Genomic DNA, 7,589 nt, shown 5'->3' with positions numbered 1-7,589 from the left:
CCATGCTGGCCTGTCAGCAATGCCACTCCACCTGAAATGCAACAACAAAAATAAAGCTTAGGAAGTCGGTAACTTTTATTTTATTTTTATTTCACCTTTATTTAACCAGGTAGGCTAGTTGAGAACAAGTTCTCATTTGCAACTGCGACCTGGCCAAGATAAAGCATAGCAATTCGACACATACAACAACACAGAGTTACACATGGAATAAACAAAACATACAGTCAATAATACAGTAGAACAAAAGAAAACAGAAAGTCTATATACAGTGAGTGCAAATGAGGTAAGTTAAGGCAATAAATAGGCCATGGTGGCGAAGTAATTACAATATAGCAATTAAACACTGGAATGGTAGATGTGCAGAAGATGAATGTGCAAGTAGAGATACTGGGGTGCAAAGGAGCAAGATAAAAAAAAATACAGTATGGGAATGAGGTAGGTAGATAGATGGGCTGTTTACAGATGGGCTATGTACAGGTGCAGTGATCTGTGAGCTGCTCTGACAGCTGGTGCTTAAAGCTAGTGAGGGAGATATGAGTCTCCAGCTTCAGAGATTTTTGCAGTTCGTTCCAGTCATTGGCAGCAGAGAACTGGAAGGAAAGACGACCAAAGGAGGAATAGGCTCACATATAGAGGAATTGGCTCACATATGGTATCGAGGGCACAGCTGGGGGCAGAGGGAGGTCTATAGCAAGTGGCAACAGTGAGAGACTTGTTTCTGGAAAGGTGAATTTTTAGAAGTAGAAGCTCGAATTGTTTGGGTACAGACTTGGATAGTAATACAGAACTCTGCAGGCTATCTTTACAGTAGATTGCAACACAGCCCCCTTGGCAGTTCTATCTTGGCGGAAAATGTTATAGTTAGCGATGGAGATTTCAGGGTTTTCCTAACCTCTCTGGGCTAGGCGGGACGAAATCGTCCCACCTACGCAACAGCCAGTGTAATCCCGTGGCGCGATTTTCAAATACCTTAGAAATGCTATTACTTCAATTTCTCAAACATATGACTATTTTACACCATTTTAAAGACAAGACTCTCGTTAATCTAACCACACTGTCCGATTTCAAAAATGCTTTACAACGAAAGCAAAACATTAGATTATGTCAGCAGAGTACCCAGCCAGAAATAATCAGACACCCATTTTTGAAGCTAGCATATAATGTCACATAAATCCAAACCACAGCTAAATGCAGCACTAACCTTTGATGATCTTCATCAGATGACACACCTAGGACATTATGTTATACAATACATGCATGTTTTGTTCAATCAAGTTCATATTTATATCAAAAACCAGCTTTTTACATTAGCATGTGACGTTCAGAACTAGCATACCCCCCGCAAACCTCCGGTGAATTTACTAAATTACTCATGATAAACGTTGACAAAAAACATAACAATTCTTTTAAGAATTATAGATACAGAACTCCTTTGTGCAATCGAGGTGTCCGATTTTAAAATAGCTTTTCGGTGAAAGCACATTTTGCAATATTCTGAGTACATAGCCCAGCCATCACGGCTAGCTATTTAGACACCCACCAAGTTTAGCCCTGACCAAACTCCGATTTACTATTACAAAAGTTTGATTACCTTTGATGTCCTTCGTCAGAATGCACTCCCAGGACTGCTACTTCAATAACAAATGTTGGTTTGGTCCAAAATAATCCATAGTTATATCCAAATAGTGGCGTTTTGTTCGTGCGTTCAAGACACTATCCGAAGTGTAAATAAGGGTCACGAGCATGGCGCAATTCGTGACCAAAAAATTCAAAATATTCCATTACCGTACTTCGAAGCATGTCAACCGCTGTATAAAATCCATTTTTATGCCATTTTTCTCGTAAAAAAGCGATAATATTCCGACCGGGAATCTGCATTTAGGTAAACAGACAAAAGAAAACAAAGCATTCGGTCGACGCGGGCACGCGCCTGAGTCTCACAGTACTGTAACCAGCCACTACCCAAACGCGCAACTTTTTTTCAACCACAGCCTGCAAAGCCACGATTCAGCTTTTTGCCGCCTTCTGAGAGCCCATGGGAGCCGTAGGAAGTGTCACGTAACAGCAGAGATCCTCTGTAATGGATAGAGATAATCAAGAAGGGCAAGAAATTGTCAGACAGGCCACTTCCTGCATGGAATCTTCTCAGGTTTTAGCCTGCCATATGAGTTCTGTTATACTCACAGACACCATTCAAACAGTTTTAGAAACTTTAGGGTGTTTTCTATCCAAAGCCAATAATTATATGCATATTCTAGTTACTGGGCAGGAGTAGTAACCAGATTAAATCGGGTGCGTTTTTTATCCAGCCGTGTCAATACTGCCCCCTAGCCCTAACAGGCTAAGCCAGGATTCAGACACGGCTACGACATCCGGGTTGGCAGAGTGTGCTAAAGCAGTGAGTAAAACAAACTTGGGGAGTAGGCTTCTAATGTTAACATGCATGAAACCAAGGCTTTTACGGTTACAGAAGTCAACAAATGAGAGCACCTGGGGATTGGGAGTGGAGCTAGGCACTGCAGGACCTGGATTAACCTCCACATCACCAGAGGAACAGAGGAGAAGTAGGATAAGGGTACGGCTAAAGGCTATACGAACTGGCCGTCTAGCACGTTCGGAACAGAGAGTAAAAGGAGCAGGTTTCTTGGCACGATAGCATAGATTCAAGGCTTAGTGTACAGACAAAGGTAAGGTAGGATGTGAGTACATTGGAGGTAAACCTAGGCATTGAGTAATGATGAGAGAGATATAGTCTCTAGAGACATTTAAACCAGGTGATGTCATCGCATATGTAGGAGGTGGAACAACATGGTTGGTTAAGGCATATTGAGCAGGGCTAGAGGTAATAATCACAGTAATCACTAACCAGGACAGTAATGGACGAGGCATATTGATATTAGAGAGAGGCATGCGTAGCCAAGTTAACATATGGGTCCAGTGAGTGGTTGGGCTGACTGGGGACACGGCAATTCAGACAGTTAGCCAGGAGATGCTAACAAGCTAACACTTAGTAGGCCGGGGCTAAACAAGTTAGCAGTTAGCAGACCGGGGCTGGCAAGCTAGCAGTTAGCAGACCGGGTTAGCAAGCAAGCAGTTAGCAGACCGGGGCTAGCAAGTTAGCCTTTGGGGGATGTCGCGATGGGGGTAAGTCTGTTTTTGCCTCTTTGTGCGGTGACGTCGATAGACCAGTCGTGGAATTAGTAGGGTTATTAGGGTCCGCCTTCTGCGGACGTCGCGCCTAAGGGGCCTGTTGGAATCCTCGGGCAGATTATGTCGGTATTCCAGTAGTAGAGGATCGGCGGGGTTCCGTGCCCCGTACCGGCAGTAGAAGGGGTCCGGATATTGTAGCCCAGGAGTGGGCTTCGGTGGTAGCACAGGAGCCCTGGCCGGGCTAGCTTCAGGCTAATTGGTGCTTGCTCCGGGATGGAAACGCTAGCCAGGAGTAGTCACCCGGGATTGCGGTTAGCTAGTTGCGAAGATCCAGATGAAAATGTTCAGAGTTTACAGTAGGAATCCGGGGATATGGGGGGAAAAAGTAAAAAATAACAATCGGTCCGTTATGCTCTGGTTTGAGTCACGTTGTTCGAACTGGCGAGAGCTTTCTGAGCTAAAGGTTAGCTGATGACCGCTAGCAATGGTTTGCTGACTGATAGCTGGTAGGTAGTTAGCTGGCTAGCTTCAGTTGAGGGATTCCAGATCCGAAGTAAATAGAAATACTTTAGAAAAAAAAACAGATCCACGCCACATTGGGTGAGGCGGGTTGCAGGAGAGTATTTAGAAGTAGATTTTTAGGAAAATATTTAAAAAAGATATGCGAAGAAAAAGATGTAAAAAGATATATACAAGGGACACGGCAGGACAAAGACAAAGACGTCTGACTGCTACGCCATCTTGGATATGGATAACTAGCTAATGAAACACTAATGTAAATGTGCACAAGCCCCCTAATCAGCCAAATTATATGAAAACAACGCAGCCTATTCGCAGTAAAATTAGGACGGGCATTTTTCTTGCCAACTTTCAGTCGAAAATACATAATTTAACAGGCAGGGGAACAAAGTAGTTTGATAAAACTGTTCAAATGGTAACTAGTGTTAGCAGTTGATGTTATTCTTCAATAACACAGACCCCAGAGCAAATCAGGAGGAGAAAAATATATTTATTCAAAGAGAACAAATCATAGTAGTCATGCTGGAAAGTGGAAGGTAGATGTTCATTCTTCCCTGTTCTCAGTGTTTTCTCCACTGAACAAAGAGACCGGATGTAGTTTATACCCAAGCCTAGCTTGTGGTTGACCAATTAGAATTCCTTGCAATAAAATTGGGCCAATGGCCAAATACCCAGTATCCTGTTTCAGGCTCAATGTATAGACAATTTGGACCAATGAGAATTTGCCACATGTAGCTATGAGTCCCGGAATTGGAACCCCTACACAGATTCTAAACAGATGTTGAACTGAAAAACAACCCGTGTCCCTGACCCATTAATCTTCCGTTCCCCATTACAGAAAAACAACTATTTCCATTGATCGTTAATTCCCTGCGTTGTGTATTTATCTTTAAATATTCTTACAATAGCTTGTGTTTATAGCTACCGAATATATAGCTAGTTGTTATTTTCTAGAAACCTAGCTAGGGTCCACTTAGCTAGCTAAGGTGAACTCTGTTGGCGGTAGTAAAGCGATAATTAAAAAATGCCTGAACTATTATTATTATTATTTATTTTTTTCCCTTTATTTAACTAGGCAAGTCAGTTAAGAACAAATTATTATTTTCAATGATGGCCTAGGAACAGTGGGTTAACCGCCTTGTTCAGGGGCAGAACAACAGATTTATCAAGTTTATCAATCAGATAAAAAGCTTGCCAATATATTTGTTAACCTATGTGTCCCTTGTAGCAGCAAGCTGACCCAAACGGAAAAACAGGTAATCAGCCTACTCAGTGACTGACACCCAGAGAACACAACTGTGAAGATTTTACACATATTAGTGTGGTAGATCTTATTGCAGGACTTTGACTGTGGTATATCACCTCCTCAGTCAGTCTATTGTTTGTATTGAACATTTATATTGCAATATACAGCCTTACCTACGGATCTTGGGTCCATGAAATGGGGTATCAGCCTACTCAGAGGCACTCACTGAACACAACTGGGAAAAGTGTACACAAATATTAGCGTCGTAGCTCTTATTGCAGGACTTTCACTGTAGGAAATCACCTCACTATTCAGCTTATTGACTGTTGAGCTAATGTGGCTCATTTCACAGTAGTGTCATTTCACACTGGTGTCAAAGTCCTGCAATAAGAGTTACAGTACAACCTTAATATTTGTGTAAACTCTTCACAGTTGTGTTCTGTGGGTGCGAAATGGACCCAAGATCCATACAGTAGGTAAGGCTGTACATTGCAATATGAATGTTCAATACACAGTAGATTGACTGGTGAGCTAATGTGGCTCATTTCACAGTGGTGTCAAAGTCCTGCAATAAGAGCTACGACGCTAATATTATGTAAACTCTTCACAGTTGTGTTCTGGACTGATACCCCATTTCGTGGACCCAAGATCAATAGGTTAAGCTGTGCATTGCAATATGAATGTTCAATACGCTGAGTAGTGAGGTGATTTCCCACAGTTAAAGTCCAGCAATAAGAGTTACGATGCTAATATTTGTGTAAACTCTTCACAGATGTGAACATTTCATGAAGCCAAGATATATAGATATATATATATATATTTATATATAAATGTAAATGTAAATATATAGGTAAGGCTGTACATTGCATACAGTATGCCCACAAATCAATTCTGTGAAGTCTAATACATCCATTGCGATATCAACTGATTTAAATGTTTTGGTCAAATCAACTAATTATTGTCTTTTGTTGGATTTATATAACATTCCAAACGTGTTAAACGTTATCCAGTCCAAATATGCCATGATTCCACAATTTGTATCTGTTTGCATCAGTTTTAATGCAGGACTTTTATTCTGAAGGCAAACAGCAAATTCTACTATTGTGGCTAATCCTTATCGTGGCTAATTTCATATTGGTGGTGCAAAAGCAAGCAAAAGCAGTCGAGCAACGCATCGTGACATTGATCAACCAATGGTGTTTTAGATTCCACCCACAGACGTTTGATTGACAACCTCTCATTATCATATTGGAGGAAGAAATACAGAAATGAATAAATATATAAATGAATAAAATGAATTCAAGTTTGAATGATTAGATAATACATGGATACATAATTAAATACATGCAGATATGTAGAGAAAATTAATACATTTGTCTTTTTCTTGCTCATTTATTTAATTATGTGTGGATTTATCTATTTATGTGTATTATTTATTCATTCATTTAATTATAATTGCAGCAGGTTTGGTCCTCCATAAGCTAGCTAACTAGCTTAGTCTAAAACTGAGAGTCTGGATGTAAAATGCAGCTAGCTAGCCAACTCAACTTTGCCAGTTTTTTTTTTATATTTACATTTTAGTCATTTAGCAGGCGCTCTTATCCAGAGCGACTTACAGTAGTGAATGCATACATTTCATCAATTTTTTTCCCCGTACTGTACAGTGTTAGCCAAGTTAGCTAGCTTGATACTCATTAGCGTTAGCTTACTATGCTTTTCTGTCACGCCCTGATCTTTTTCACCTGTCTTTGTGCTTGCCTCCACCCCCCTCCAGGTGTCACCCATCTTCCCCATTATCCCTTGTGTACTTATAACTGTGTTTTCTGTTTGTCTGTTGCCAGTTCGTCTTGTTTGTCAAGCTTACCAACGTTTGTCCTGTCAGCTCCTGTCTTTTCCCAGACTCTCTTTTTCTTGTCCTCCGGGTTTTTGACACTTGCCTGTCCTGACCCTGAACCCGCCCGCCTGACCACTCTGCCTGACCCTGAGCCTGCCGTCCTGTATCTTTGCCCCTATCGGGATTCCGACTTCTCCCTGACCTGACCCTGAGCCTGCCTGACAACCTGTACCTTTGCCTCTGTTGCTGTAATTAACTTTGTTACTTTGACGCGGTCTGCATCTGGGTCTTACCTTATCCTGATATTTTTCTGGACAACTGGACAACTCCTTGCCTACTCCAGTCTTTTGGTCTTCATCTAGGTTCAAAACTTTATGGCTGTAGTCCGGTGCCTTATTATCAAATGCAACCCACTCGTAACACAGTCAACTGGTGCAGGCAGGCAGTCAATGGCTTAGTTTTTCAAAACTATTCACCTGTTTTTACAGCAAGTAAGGACAATGTTCCATTTGTTATTTTTGTGTGTCTTTATGGCGCACATAGATATAATTTCCAGTTTCCCCCCCAAAAGTTATACAGTGAGGGAAAAAAATATTTGATCCCCTGCTGATTTTGTACGATTGCCCACTGACAAAGAAATTATCAGTCTATAATTTTAATGGTAGGTTTATTTGAACAGTGAGAGACAGAATAACAACAAAAAAATCCAGAAAAACGCATGTCAAAAATGTTATAAAATGATTTGCATTTTAATGAGGGAAATAAGTATTTGACCCCCTCTGCAAAACATGACTTAGTACTTGGTGGCAAAACCCTTGTTGGCAATCACAGAGGTCAGAA

This window comes from Salmo salar, chromosome 13, assembly GCF_965601325.2.
Source record: "Salmo salar chromosome 13, fSalSal1, whole genome shotgun sequence".
NCBI classification, from domain to species: domain Eukaryota; kingdom Metazoa; phylum Chordata; class Actinopteri; order Salmoniformes; family Salmonidae; genus Salmo; species Salmo salar.
This window is presented reverse-complemented; position numbering follows the sequence as displayed.